The sequence below is a fragment of the Aquarana catesbeiana genome, linkage group LG11 (assembly GCF_042186555.1).
Source record: "Aquarana catesbeiana isolate 2022-GZ linkage group LG11, ASM4218655v1, whole genome shotgun sequence".
Lineage (NCBI taxonomy): Eukaryota > Metazoa > Chordata > Amphibia > Anura > Ranidae > Aquarana > Aquarana catesbeiana.
Genome location: NC_133334.1, coordinates 114,739,764 through 114,754,259, shown reverse-complemented (window position 1 = coordinate 114,754,259; position 14,496 = coordinate 114,739,764). Strand labels below are relative to the sequence as shown.

General features: G+C 48.5%; 1 long non-coding RNA gene across 3 annotated transcripts in view; it reads right to left on the bottom strand.

The window, feature by feature from the left end:
- LOC141112278 (uncharacterized) overlaps positions 1-14,496 on the bottom strand; it is a 151,899-nt gene that overhangs the window by 95,069 nt on the left and 42,334 nt on the right. For all 3 annotated transcript variants that reach the window (XR_012236561.1, XR_012236560.1, XR_012236562.1), the window contains exon 4: positions 236-352. This is a non-coding gene — a long non-coding RNA (uncharacterized lncRNA). The remainder of the gene's footprint in view (positions 1-235; positions 353-14,496) is intronic.

Sequence of the window (14,496 nt, the reverse complement as noted above, 5' to 3'; positions counted from 1 at the left end):
GGTGTGGCCAGCTTTTAAAGGGGATGTCAATAGACGGCCTCCCGGGAAAGCAGATCCGCGCTGTAGCTGTCATTCGGCTATAGCGCGGATCTGAACAGGTTAATGCATAGAATGCATTAAGGTGAAAAACCATTAGGGTTTACAACCCCTTTAATTTTGCATTACCCCTTGTATGAAATGTATCTTTTTCAGGTTGGAGCTCTATGTGAAAGCATATGCAAAATACAAATCTTACCCCTGAGGATCCTCTAATGTTGGGGTTCCCATTTCTTTTGCTGATGATCCACTGGGCAGTACTGCACTTTCTGGCACACCGAGGCTGCGAGAAGGAGTGTTTATTCGGGCAACAAGCCTAGCACAGTAAGACAATAACAACAATACCATAAACATTAGCAAATTGATGGCAATACATATTTACACCAATAATACAGTTTCCAAATGGGATAATACCAGAATCATGGACAATGGATACCCAACAACCTGATTCAAAGTTAGACCTTCTGGGCCCTGGCTTAATTGGATATTAAAGCGGTTGTAAACCCTTTCATATATACCCAATGAAGCGACTGGCCTCAGGTGATACACAGAGATTAAACAAATCTTCCTACACAAGTTGTACCTGTTTATCTGCCTTTCCTTCTCTATATCCCTCTACATCTGTTCAAAGTCCAGAACTTATAAAGCGTGTCTGAGCTGTTATATAAAAGGGAGTGGAGAGCTTAAATTGCACGCTGCTGAGCTCAGTGAGAAGAGCTCTGAGAGTTGATTGGAGGGAAGGGACACACCCCCATTCACACAGCACACAGGAACAGAGCTGAGGCTATCAATCAGCTGGAACTCCCTCCCTGTCACCATTTTTCTTTTGCTGTCAGGAATACTTGTCAGAAGTGATTCATGCTGATAGCAGAGGAACTAGGCAACAGACAGAAATTACACTTCCCACTATAGAGGGATATGTTTTGTTCATATTTCATGTCTGAGGTTTACAATCACTTTAAAGCGGAGTTCCAGTCCCCCAAACACTTTTTTTTTAAAGATTGCTCGGTATTTGTGCAAACATGTACATGAACATTTAGAACATGTCATATGTGTTGCACTTTTCCTTTCTGTAAAAATAGTTTATTACTTACAGATCTCGGAAGCAGGCTGGTTCCATGTTGGTTGTGGGCATCTGAAGCCCTCCTGTCTTCATTTCTGGGATTTCCGTGCAGCTGGCTACCTAACATGTACCTCCCAATCTTGCGCATGCGCAGGGGCCCCACGCTGATGAAGTTGCGCCTTGGACGTAACACGTATGGGGGTCAGGTGCTTGCATGACGTCACCCGCGGCCATCTCGTTCGACACTTCACATGTCTGCATGCCGGCACTCGGCTTAGAGTGCTCCTCGATGTAAGTGCAATATTAATTTTTTACTTCAATAAATGCTGATAAACAGAGAGCATTAGATTGCTTCTTTCTCGTTACCTACTTTTATGTACTGACTGGGACGGACCCTGGAGCGGCTTTCTCTGGTGATTTTGCTTGGATTGCTGTGTCAGCTGTTACTGACTCCCGCTCTGTGACCTGTCTCAGGTCGAGACATTGAGGTGAGAGGCCATCTGTTTGCGGTGCAGGGATCACTGGCACTTATCTGAAATCCATCATATGTGTGTCACCTGCACTGCAATTTTTTATCTACACCGGCACCTACTGGGAATTTATGTTATATGGACTTTTAAATTGCGCAGCACTCTATTTATACATCTCCTTCTTCCTGACAGGTTGCCAATGTGAGATTTTGTCAGTAGGCTATTCGCAAGGAATTCTGGGATACATGACACCGCTATCCCAGGAACCCTTGCGAATTGCCTAGTGACGTAATCACTGAAAGTGCAGGAGAAAGAAGACTGAAAAAGGTATTTCCATTTAGAAAAAAAAAAATAATTTGCATTGGGAAAAAGATGAGCTAAGGGAATACCATAGAGAGAAAGTGCATAAAATGGGTGGAACTCCGCTTTAAGTGGTATTGGGCAATGAGTTGCTCCTTAACTGCCTATGCAGGACTGAAACAATCAGGACAAGTCTCCAAATTCCTACAGACATTTTGATTATATTCTCTGCCTGGCCCTAGATCAGGATTAGGCAACCAAGGGATGACCAGGTTCATCTGTCTTTTTTTTTTTAAGAAATTACTAGTAAGGCCTAAATAAATAGTAAAAAAAAAATTATAATAAATGTAATGTCACTGTAAAAATATAAACTTAGCCTACCTTAAACGTTAGCTTCAGTGAGCAACTCATTCACTTCCATTAACAATTTTGTCATATTTGGAGAGTAATTGGTCATCCCCACAAGTCTGATGTAGGAATCTATCATGGAAGCAGAACATCTGGTACTGCAGGCTGACTTGCTTGACTAGTTTCAGGCCTGAATGCAGGGCAGTGTATAGAGTTCAGTAATAGGTAGGGCGGTGTGTAGGGCAGTGTATAGAGGTCAGTAATAGGTAGGGCGGTATGTAGGGCAGTGTATAGAGTTCAGTAATAGGTAGGGCCAGGGGCGGACTGACCATTCGGGCACTGCCCGAGGGCCCCATGCCACTAAGGGGCCCCATCATGTTGCCAGCCTCAATAAAACCAGGGACACTATGTAAACACTATGTAAGAATTGCTGTGATCTACCGGCCCCCTGGACCATTATCGACTTTCCTTGATGAGTTTTCTGCCTGGCTACCCTACTTTCTCTCTTTGGATATTCCCACAATCCTTCTCGGTGATTTCAACATCCCTGCTAGTACAAACACTCCCGCTACTTCTAAACTTCTTAGTCTAACCTCTTCATTTGACCTGAAGCAATGGGTACAGGCTTCTACTCACTCTGATGGCAACACCCTTGACCTTGTATTCTCCTACCTATGCACTCCATGCAACTTCTCAAACAATCCTTTTCCTCTCTCGGACCACCACCTTATTAGTTTCTCTCTCCCCCTGTCTTCCACCACCTTTCCCTCCAATCGCCTAACCATCACCCGTAGAAACTTTCGCAACTTCAACTCCTGTCTCCTCTATTCTGCTACTGACCACCTCTATGACAAAATCTCTCCCATGTCCTGCCCCAACCAAGCCATGTCCATCTACAATAAATCTCTGTCCTCCACCCTGGATAAGCTCGCTCCCCTCACTACACGCAGAATCAGGCCTCGACCCCTACAACCCTGGCAAACAGATGACACTAAAAATCTCAAAAAACGTAGTCGCGCTCTTGAGCGTCTGTGGCACAAGACTAAGTCTCTCAAAGACTTCAACCAATACAAATCTGCCCTCCAAATATACTATTCTTTCCTCCACACTGCCAAGCAAACCTATTTTACAACTCTTATTAACACTTTCTCATCCAATCCCCGTAAACTCTTCTCTACCTTCAACTCTCTACTTTGTCCTCCACCGCCTCCACCCACTGACTTACTCACTGCCCAGGAAATCGCTAATCACTTCAAAAACAAGATTGATACAATCCGTGATGAAATCTCTATTCTACAGGTATCTCCCCCAGCTAAGACCCCATGTCAACAGATACAACTGACACTCCCCCTATTCAAATCTACTACTACAGATGAAGTTGCTAGACTCCTCTCTGTCGCCCACCTAACCACCTGTCCCCTGGACCCTATTCCCTCTCAAATGCTACGGTCACCCTCTGACCCCATCCTACACTCTCTAACCCACATCTTCAATCTCTCCCTCACCTCTGGCATCTTCCCCGATGCTCTAAAACATGCACTGGTCACCCCCATACTCAAAAAGCCGTCCTTGGACCCTACCAATCTTAACAACCTACGCCCAATCTCCTTGCTCCCCTTTTCCTCTAAACTCCTTGAACGCCTGGTTTACAACCAACTGAGTGACCACCTCATTAAAAACAACCTTCTTGATCCCCTTCAATCTGGATTTCGCCCTCAACACTCCACAGAAACTGCTCTTTTAAAACTCACAAATGACCTACTAACTGCAAAAACCAATGGACACTATTCTGTACTCCTACTTCTGGATCTTTCAGCTGCCTTTGACACGGTTGACCACCCCCTCCTCCTCAAAAAACTTTACTCCCTCGGTCTCCGTGACTGTGCTCTTCAGTGGCTCTCATCCTACCTATCCCAACGCACCTTCAGTGTCACTTACAATTCTACTTCCTCCACTCCTCTTCCCTTCTCTGTCGGGGTCCCCCAAGGTTCTGTTCTTGGACCTCTTTTATTTTCAATCTACACCTCTTCCCTGGGTCAGCTGATAGCCTCTCACGGCTTTCAATATCATTTCTATGCTGATGACACACAAATCTATCTCTCCACCCCTCAACTCACTCCATCAGTCTCCTCACGCATCACTAACTTACTAACCGACATATCTGTATGGATGTCACACCACTTCCTCAAACTCAACTTGTCCAAAACCGAGTTTATAATATTTCCTCCCCCACGTTCCTCTTCCCCCGACTTCTCTGTCAAGAGCAATGGCAAAACCATCCACCCGTCCCCACATGTCAGGGTACTAGGTGTTATCCTGGATTCTGAACTCTCCTTTCAGCCCCACATCCAATCACTTTCCAAAGCTTGCCGCCTCAACCTCCGCAACATCTCTAAACTACGTCCCTTTCTAACCAATGAAACCACTAAGCTCCTGATTCACTCCCTGGTTATCTCTCGCCTTGACTACTGCAACTCACTCCTCATTGGCTTACCTTTAAACAGACTATCCCCCCTTCAGTCCATCATGAATGCTGCTGCCAGACTCATCCACCTTACAAACCGCTCAGTGTCTGCTACCCCTCTCTGCCAATCCCTCCATTGGCTACCACTCGCCCAACGAATTAAATTCAAAATACTAACAATAAGTTACAAAGCCATCCACAACTCTGCCCCCAGCTACATCACTAACCTAGTCTCAAAATACCAACCTAATCGCCATCTCCGTTCCTCCCAAGACCTCCTGCTCTCTAGCTCCCTCATCACCTCCTCCCATATCCGCCTCCAGGACTTCTCCCGAGCCTCGCCCATCCTCTGGAATTCCCTACCCCAATCTGTCAGACTGTCTCCAACTTTATCCACTTTTAGGCGATCCCTGAAAACTTTCCTCTTCAGAGAAGCCTATCCTGCCTCCATCTAACAACTGCACTATTTTCTCCATTAGCTCATCCCCCACAGCTATTACCCTTTTGTATCACTTGACCCTCCCTCCTAGATTGTAAGCTCTAATGAGCAGGGCCCTCTGATTCCTCCTGTATTGAATTGTATTGTACTTGTACTGTCTGCCCTAATGTTGTAAAGCGCTGCGTAAACTGTCGGCGCTATATAAATCCTGTATAATAATAATAATAAACATCTGTGTTTTTTTAAAAATACCAAGATTATAGCTGCCCCGCCTCTCCAGTACCTATTCTGTGTGTGTATACTGTGTGTGTATATTGTGTGTCTGTGTGTATATATTGTATGTGTGTGTGTGTGTATACTGTGTGGCCCCATAATCTCCTATTGCCTGGGGGCCCCATAATCTCCTATTGCCTGGGGGCCCCATAATCTCCTATTGCCTGGGGGCCCCATAATCTCCTATTGCGGGGGCCCCATAATCTCCTATTGCCTGGGGGCCCCATAATCTTTTCCTATTGCCCGGGGGCCCCATGAGTTGTCAGTCCGCCCCTGTGTGGGGCGGTGTGTAGCGTTCAGTAATAGGTAGAGTGGTGTGTAGGGTGGTGTATAGAGTTCAGTAATAGGTAGGATGGTGTGTAGGGCGGTGTATGGAGTTCAGTAATAGGTAGGGCGGTGTGTAGGGCAGTGTATAGAGTTCAGTAATAGGTAGGATGGTGTGTAGGGCGGTGTATGGAGTTCAGTAATAGGTAGGGCGGAGTGTAGGGCAGTGTATAGAGTTCAGGAATAGGTAGGGCGGTGTGTAGGGCGGTGTATAGAGTAATAGGTAGGACGGTGTGTAGGGTGGTCTATAGAGGTCAGTAATAGGTAGGGCGGTGTGTAGGGCAGTGTATAGAGTTCAGTAACAGGTAGGGGGTGTGTAGGGCGGTGTATAGAGTTCAGTAATAGGTAGGGTGGTGTGTAGGGCAGTGTATAGAGTTCAGTAATAGGTAGGGCGGTGTATAGAGTTCAGTAATAGGTAGGGCGGTGTGTAGGGTGGTGTACAGAGTTCAGTAATAGGCAGGACGGTGTGTAGGGCGGTGTATAGAGGTCAGTAATAGGTAGGGCAGTGTGTAGGGCAGTGTTGAGGTTCAGTAGTAGGTAGGGCGGTGTGTAGGGCGGTGTGTAGGGCGGTGTATAGAGTTCAGTAATAGGTAGGGCGGTGTGTAGGGCAGTGTGTAGGGCGGTGTATAGAGTTCAGTAATAGGTAGGGCGGTGTGTAGGGCGGTGTATAGAGTTCAGTAATAGGTAGGGCGGTGTGTAGGGCGGTGTATAGAGTTCAGTAATAGGTAGGGCAGTGTGTAGGGCGGTGTATAGAGTTCAGTAATATGGTAAAGAGTGAAACAAAGGAAAACCTGAATTTATGACACCACATCCCAAATATTCATTTATGGAGAAGGAATGGACTTTAAAGTCCATTCCTTCTCCATAAATAGAGTTCAGTAATAGGTAGGGTGGTGTGTAGGGCGGTGTATAGATTTCAGTAATAGGTAGGGCGGTGTGTAGGGCGGTGTATAGAGTTCAGTAATAGGTAGGGCGGTGTGTAGGGCGGTGTATAGAGTTCAGTAATAGGTAGGGCGGTGTGTAGGGCAGTGTATAGAGGTCAGTAATATGTAGGGTGGTGTATAGAGGTCAGTAATAGGTAGGGCGCCCCCAAAGTAGTACAGGAACCTCTTTCTAAGTCGGAGCGACTTGCGTCGCTCCGATTAGAATGGTTCCATTGTACAGAACGGGACGCTACTTGTCAGGCGGCTAAGTCGCCTGACAAGTCGTCCCAATGTGAACCGGCTCTTAGTAAGGCAGTGGATAGCGCCAATGCAGTAGATGGTGACAGTTAGGAAGGCAGGTGATGGTGACAGTTAGCAGTGCAGTGGATGGTGACAGTTAGTAAGGCAGTGAATGAGTGCAGTTAGTAGAGCAGTGATACGTGTGTACAAGGGCAAACAGGACAGTGGAAACTTTACTCACATGCACAAAAGAGAAGCGCCGGCAGAGAAGGGAAGCCCCGGTGCCCCAGCACTCTTCTTCATCCTGTCGCACTATCACTGTCCGGTCAGCTCTCCTCTCTTATCCATTCCCTGTGATATCACACACAAGTGCCTGGGATGGACGTGAATGAAGGGTCAGCCGTGATCAGTGCAGCATACCAGAGAGTTCCTCCCTGCGCCGCTCTGCAATGTCTGGGGGTCGGCAAAGCAGGATCCGTCACCTGCCTGCGATCGACGGGTCTATTGTGATCAACGGGTTGCCGACCCCTACCCTAGATAGGTATGAAGAACCAATAAGGGGTTTAGGGTATTAAAAATAATTATCTATCTATCTATCTATCTATCTACAAAGAGTAAGTGTAAATATAGCTGATCCATATACAGTATACTGTGAGTAAGAAGGTCCAAAAATGATTTTCATTTTGCCTTTTGGTGACCATGTCTGCCACTGGATGGGAGAAGTCAAATAGACACATTAGCATAATTTCTTGTTTAGAAAAAAGAGAAAGAAACTTCTATTGTACAGCTACAAGTGGTCAGTGTCATTTCTATTCTTAAGGTTGGGTTCACACTGCCGTACGGAGCGGCTCACAGCAGGAGTCCGGTGCATCCCTGTTCACTGTTTCAGGTCCGATTCCGGTCTGAATTTTTGGCTGAATTCAGACCTGAAACAGACCAGAAGACGTACAGGACTCCTGTGCAATTCACTCCATAGCCGTCCCGTGTGTGAACTGGCTCCATTGAGAGACGGTCACAGTCTCCTGACATGTGAATTCGATGCAGGGATTCATATTAGTGTGAACCCAGCTTTAAACTGGATGTGTCAAGTACACACTATAGAGGGATGTGCTTTGCTCATATTTCATGTCTAAGGTTTACAAGCACTTTAAAGTAATTTTTTTTCCTAAATCAGATAAAAATGACAAAACTTAAAATGTATTTGATGTTTTTTTTTTTCATTTCCTCGCGGAGCTTGGTTGTTCAGTTGTCTGTTGGTTGTGATGCCTGTTCTCTCTCCGCTCCCTATGCTGCCAGAATCTTATACGAGTTTTCGTTATGTGCATGCCCCCACTCTCTACTCCAAGTCTACGTGCAGCCACACAGAGCGCAGCACACACAGCATAAGTGGGACCAGGTGCCATCAGGTGTCCCCAGCAGAGTCCCTCCTTACATCAGGTGTCCCCAGCAGAGTCCCTCCTTACATCGGGTGTCCCTAGCTGAGTCCCTCCTTACATCAGGTGTCCCCAGCAGAGTCACTTCTTACATCAGGCATTCCCAGTGGAGTCCCTCCTTACATCAGGCATCCCCAGCAGAGTCCCTCCTTACACCAGGCATTCCCAGCAAAGTCCCTCCTTACACCAGGCATTCCCAGCAGAATCCCTCCTTACATCAGGTGCCCCCAGCAGAGTCCCTCCTTACATCAGGTGTTCCTAGCAGAGTCCCTCCTTACATCAGGTGTCCTCAGTGGAGTCCCTCCTTACATCAGGTGCCCCCAGTGGAGTCCCTCCTTACATCAGGTGCCCCCAGCAGAGTCCCACCTTACATCAGGTGCCCCCAGTAGAGTCCCTCCTTACATCAGGCATTCCCAGAAGAGTCCCTCCCTACACCAGGCATTCCCAGCAGAATCCCTTCCTACACCAGGCATTCCCAGTAGAGTCCCTCCTTACATCAGGGGCCCCCAGCAGAGTCCCTCCTTACATCGGGTGTCCCTAGCTGAGTCCCTCCTTACATCAGGTGTCCCCAGCGGAGTCCCTCCTTACATAAGGTGTCCCCAGCGGAGTCCCTCCTTACATCAGGTGTCCCTAGCGGAGTCCCTCCTTACATCAGGTGTCCACAGCGGAGTCCCTCCTTACATCAGGTGCCCCCAGTAGAGTCCCTCCTTACATCAGGTGCCCCCAGCGGAGTCCCTCCTTACATCAGGTGCCCCCAGCAGAGTCCCTCCTTACACCAGTCATTCCCAGCGGAGTCCCTCCTTTCACCAGGCATTCCCAGCAGAGTCCCTCCTTACATCAGGTGCCCCCAGCAGAGTGCCTCCTTACATCTGGTGCCCCCCAGCAGAGTCTCTCCTTACATCAGGTGCCCCCAGCAGAGTCCGACCTTACATCAGGTGTCCCCAGCGGAGTCCCTCCATACATCAGGTGTCCCCAGTGGAGTCCCTCCTTACATCAGGTGTCCCCAGTGGAGTCCCTTCTTACATCAGGTGCCCCCAGCAGAGTCCCTCCTTACATCAGGTGTCTTTGCAGGTCTCTTTCCCTGTGTGTTCAGTGGAGAGGGGAGAGGCCTACGATCCAGAGGGACTCGCTAGGGACACCTGATGTAAGGAGGGACTCTGCTGGGGGCACCTGGTGTAAGGAGGGACTCTACTGGGAATGCCTGGTGTAAGGACGGACTCTGCTCGGAATGTCTGATATAAGGAGGGGGCTCTACTAGGAATGCCTGATGTAAGAAGGAACTCTGCTGAGGACACTTGATGTAAGAAGGGACTCTTCTGGGGACACCTGATGTAAGGAGGGACCCCGCTGGGGACACCTGATGTAAGGAGGGACTCCGCTGGGGACACCTGATGTAAGGAGGGACTCTGCTGGGGGCACCTGATGTAAGGAGGGACTCTGCTGGGAATGCCTGGTGTAAGGAGGGACTCTGCTGGGAATGCCTGGTGTAAGGAGGGACTCTGCTTGGAATGCCTGATGTAAGGAGGGACTCTGTTGGGGGCACCTGATGTAAGGAGGGACTCCGCTGGGGGCACCTGATGTAAGGAGGGACTCCGCTGGGGGCACCTGATGCAAGGAGGGACTCTGCTGGGAATGCCTGGTGTAAGGAGGGACTCTGCTGGGAATGCCTGATGTAAGGAGGGACTCCGCTGGGGACACCTGATGTAAGGAAGGACTCTGCTTGGGGCACTTAATGTAAGAAGGGACTCTGCTGGGAATGCCTGGTGTAAGGAGGGACTCTACTGGGAATGCCTGATGTAAGAAGGGACTCTGCTGGGGACTCCTGATGTAAGGAGGGACTCTGCTGGGGACACCTGAAATAAGGAGGGACTCTGCTGGGGGCACCTGATGTAAGGAGGGACTCTGCTGGGAATGCCTGGTGTAAGGAGGGACTCTGTTGGGAATTTCTGGTGTAAGTAGGGACTCTGCTGGGAATGCCTGATGTAAGGAGGGACTCTGCTGGGAATGCCTGATGTAAGGAGGGACTCTGCTGGGGGCACCTGATGTAAGGAGGGACTCCGCTGGGGGCACCTGGTGTAATTTCTTGGTTAGTAATGTGTTAAACTATGAGTTGCACACATGGTGACTCATCCCACCCTAAGCAAAGTCTGGTTCAGTTAGAGTTTTGACTGGCTGGAAAATAAAGCAAGCCTACCATTGTCTATAGCTTAAGATTGACATTATGAACATTTATCTCATTCAGCCCTGAGGGCTGAACAAGAAAAATGAAACAAATTCCCCATCCATTAGCGTGGATGGAGGAATCTCCCCTGCCGGCTATTGTATCCTGACAGTTGCTGTATCCGGCCAGAATTCCTGAAAAGTGGCTGCATCTCATTGGCTGCAGTCACTGTTCAGCTGAGAGTTTTCTGACTGTAATTTGTAAAGCCAGGTGGTGCTGACAGGGACACCCATGGCTCAAATTTAAGCTGATTTAGCAGGAAATTCAAGTCGTGAATAACCAGTATTATGACAGGTTTTCTTTAAAGCAAAACAAATGCTCCCAAAACCAGATATCATGGGTCTCACTAGCACTGGGCACCACAATTCCTTCTGAGTGCATAAGGCTTCAAATGCCAACGTCTTTTTTTTATTTGCCTGCTGTCATGTTGTCAACCATGTTAACATCCCAGCTGTTCCCTTTCTTGGATCTGTGGACAGGTTTAGGAGCCTGCCAGATCATTTGACTCCAGTACTGCCCAAAGCTGGATGTACTCCAGCTGACAGAAGTAGGTGTCCTGCCCTAACAGGTAGGCTGTGTGCAATGGTGGAGAGGAAGTGAAGATGTGGAAGATGGTGCAGAAATGAAGGGGATGCAGATGCGGAAGAGGCTGCAGAGGTAGATAGGGATGCAGAGGTGGAAGGGATGCAGAGATGATCAGTGTTGGAAAAAGGATATGGGGAGGTGAAGAGGGGATAAGTGGTAGAAGAGCAGTGAAGAGATGAGTGGTGGAGGATGAGAGTTGCAGCCATGATCAGTAGTGTATTAGGGTTTGCAGAGGTGAGCAGTGGATGAGGGTTTGCAGATATGAGCTGTGACCAAGAGCTTGCAGAGGTGAGCTGTGGATGTGAGATTGCAGAGGTGAGCTGAGGATGTGAGGTTGCAGAGGTGAGCTAAGGACGAGGAGTTTCAGAGGTAAGCTGAGGACGAGGGGTTGCTGAGGTGAGCTGAGGATGAGAGCTTGCAGAGTTGAGCTGAGGATGAGGGGTTGTAGAGGTGAGCTGAGGAAGAGGGGTTGCAGAGGTAAGCTGTGGACAAGAGGTTGCAGAGGTGAACTGTGGACCAGGGGTTGCATAGGTGAACTGTGGATGAGGGGTAGCAGAGATGAGCTGAGGACGAGGGGTTGCAGAGATGAACTGAGGATAAGAGGTTGTAAAGGTGAGTTAGTATGTGAAGTTGCAGAGGTGAGCTGAAGACGAGGGGTTGCAGAGTTGAGCTGTGGCTGAGGAGTTTCAGAGGTAAGCTGAGGACGAGGGGTTGCTGAGGTGAGCTGAGGATGAGAGGTTGCAGAGGTGAGCTGAGGATGAGGGGTTGCAGAGATGAGCTGTGGACAAGAGGTTGAAGAGGTGAGCTGTGGACAAGAGGTTGGAGAGGTGAACTGTGGACAAGGGGTTGCATAGGTGAAGCTGAGGACGAGGGGTTGTGGAGGTGAGCTGAGGAAGAGGGGTTGCAGAGGTGAGCTGAGGACAAGGAGTTGCAGAGGTGAGCTGAGGACAAGGAGTTGCAGAGGTGAGCTGAGGATGAGGGGTTGGAGAGGTGAGCTGAGGATGAGGGGTTGCAGAGGTGAGCTGAGAACAAGGGGTTGCAGAGGTGAGCTGTGAATGAGGGGTTGCAGAGGTAAACTGTGGACGAGGGGTTGCAGAGGTGAACTGTGGATGAGGGGTTGCAGAGGTGAGCTGAGGACGAGGGGTTGTGGAGGTGAGGTGAGGAAGAGGGGTTGCAGAGATGAGCTGAGGAAGAGGGGTTGCCGAGGTGAACTGTGGATGAGGGGTTGCAGAGGTGAGCTGAGGACGAGGGGTTGTGGAGGTGAGGTGAGGAAGAGGGGTTGCAGAGATGAGCTGAGGAAGAGGGGTTGCAGAGGTGAGCTGAGGACAAGGAATTCCAGAGGTGAGCTGAGGACAAGGAGTTGCAGAGGTGAGCTGTGAATGGGGGGTTGCAGAGGTGAGCTGTGAATGAGGGGCTGCAGAGGTGAGCTGAGGACAAGGGGTTGCAGAGGTGAGTCGAGGACAAGGGAATGCAGGGGTGAGCTGAGGACAAGGGGTTGCAGAGGTGAGCTGAGGACGAGGGGTTGCAGAGGTGAGCTGAGGACGAGGAGCTACAATGGTAAGCAGTGGACAAGGGGGTATAGATAAGGGGTGCAGAGGTGAGTGGTCATGGGCGTCCGCAGAACTTCTTTCAGGGGGCATCAATTTAAGTTCACCCATGCTCCGCCCCTTTTCGACTGTCATTATCACGGGCAGAGACTGCAGACATACCCAGATACATTAACCCCCATACACACAGATTACACCCAGATACATTACACCCCCATACACACAGATTACACCCAGATACATTACATCCCCATACACACAGATTACACCCAGATACATTACACCCCCATACACACAGATTACACCCAGATACATTACACCCCCATACACACAGATTACACCCAGATACATTACACCCCCACACACACAGATACATTACACCCCCATACATTACACACACAATCATTAGTATGGAGAACTCCCCTCCAATCAATTTCTGTATTGCAAGCTTCAGATAACAGAGATAATTAAATGAATTACTAACCCCAGAAAAGGCAGACGACCAACAACAGCTGCACCTTCCAAGCAGCTCAGATGAGGCTGGGGCCCCATGCGGTGGGTGTTCTTGGGGCCCCTATCTAGAAGGGAGCGCCTGGGTCTCTCACACATGTCCAGGCAGAGCACACACAGGCAGCAGTCCAAGCCGAGGAGAAGGAGAGGAGATAAATCATTAGTGATCTGGTCGGGCTGAGCATTAGCAGACGCTGTTCAGGCAGCACATGAAAGGTAACAGGCAAGCTGCGGAAGAGATTTGTATTCCCTGCCTATGGCCGCGCTGCCTCCCCTCAGCTCAGAGGCTGCAAAAAGCATCACTCCCTGACACTCCATGTTGTGTATGTGACTTCCGGGACTGGAACAAGCAGTGCAGCGCCCACGACTGATTGTGCCCACTTGCCTATAGGTAGCACCAGCTCTGCCGGGGGGGGCACTTGACCCCCCTTGCCCCTACCTGCGGACGCCCATGTGAGTGATGGACTGTTGCTATGGGGTGGAATTTTCCTTTGCTTGGAGATTTGCTTTTAGGAGGTGGATTATTTTTACTGGGGAAGATTTTTTTTTTTTTTGAGGTGGGGGGAAGAAAGGAGCTTTTTGCAAGTGGGGAAGGGGTGATTTTTGCATGAGAAAAACATTTCTTGCTGGGGAAGGATTTTTGGCTGAATGCTTGCACTCTGTGCTGTGTGTTATAAGTATCTCTTTCAGTATTCCTGCACTCCGTATGCTGGGAGCAGAAGTTAAGAGTGTGTACAGTATTGCACAGCATAAAGTGTGCAGCGGTAGTAACAAATCACATGCATTACATAATCCTGACTGCCAAACACTGTACGCTGTGCTTTATGGTACAAACCTCAAACTGTTGTACAGTGCCTTGAAAAAGTATTCATACCCCTTGAAATTTTTCCAATTTTGCCATGTTACAACCAAAAACATAAATGTATTTTATTGGAATTTTTTGTGATAGACCAACACAAAGGGGCACATAATCGTGAAGTGGAAGGAAAATGAGAAATGTTTTTTAACATTTTTTACAAAGAAATATCTGAAAAGTGTGGCTTGCATTTGTATTCAGCCACCTTTACTCTGATACCCAAACTAAAATCTAGTGGAAACAATTGCCTTCAGAAGTCACCTAATTAGTAAATTGAGTCTACCTGTGTGTAATTGAATCTCAGTATAAATACAGCTGTTTTATGAAGCCCTCAGAGGTTTGTTAGAGAACCTCGGTGAACGAGCAGCATCATGAAGGCCAAGGAACACACCAGACAGGTCAGGAATAAAGTTGTGGAGAAGTTTAAAGCAGGGTTAGGTTTTTAAAAATATCTCAAACTTTGA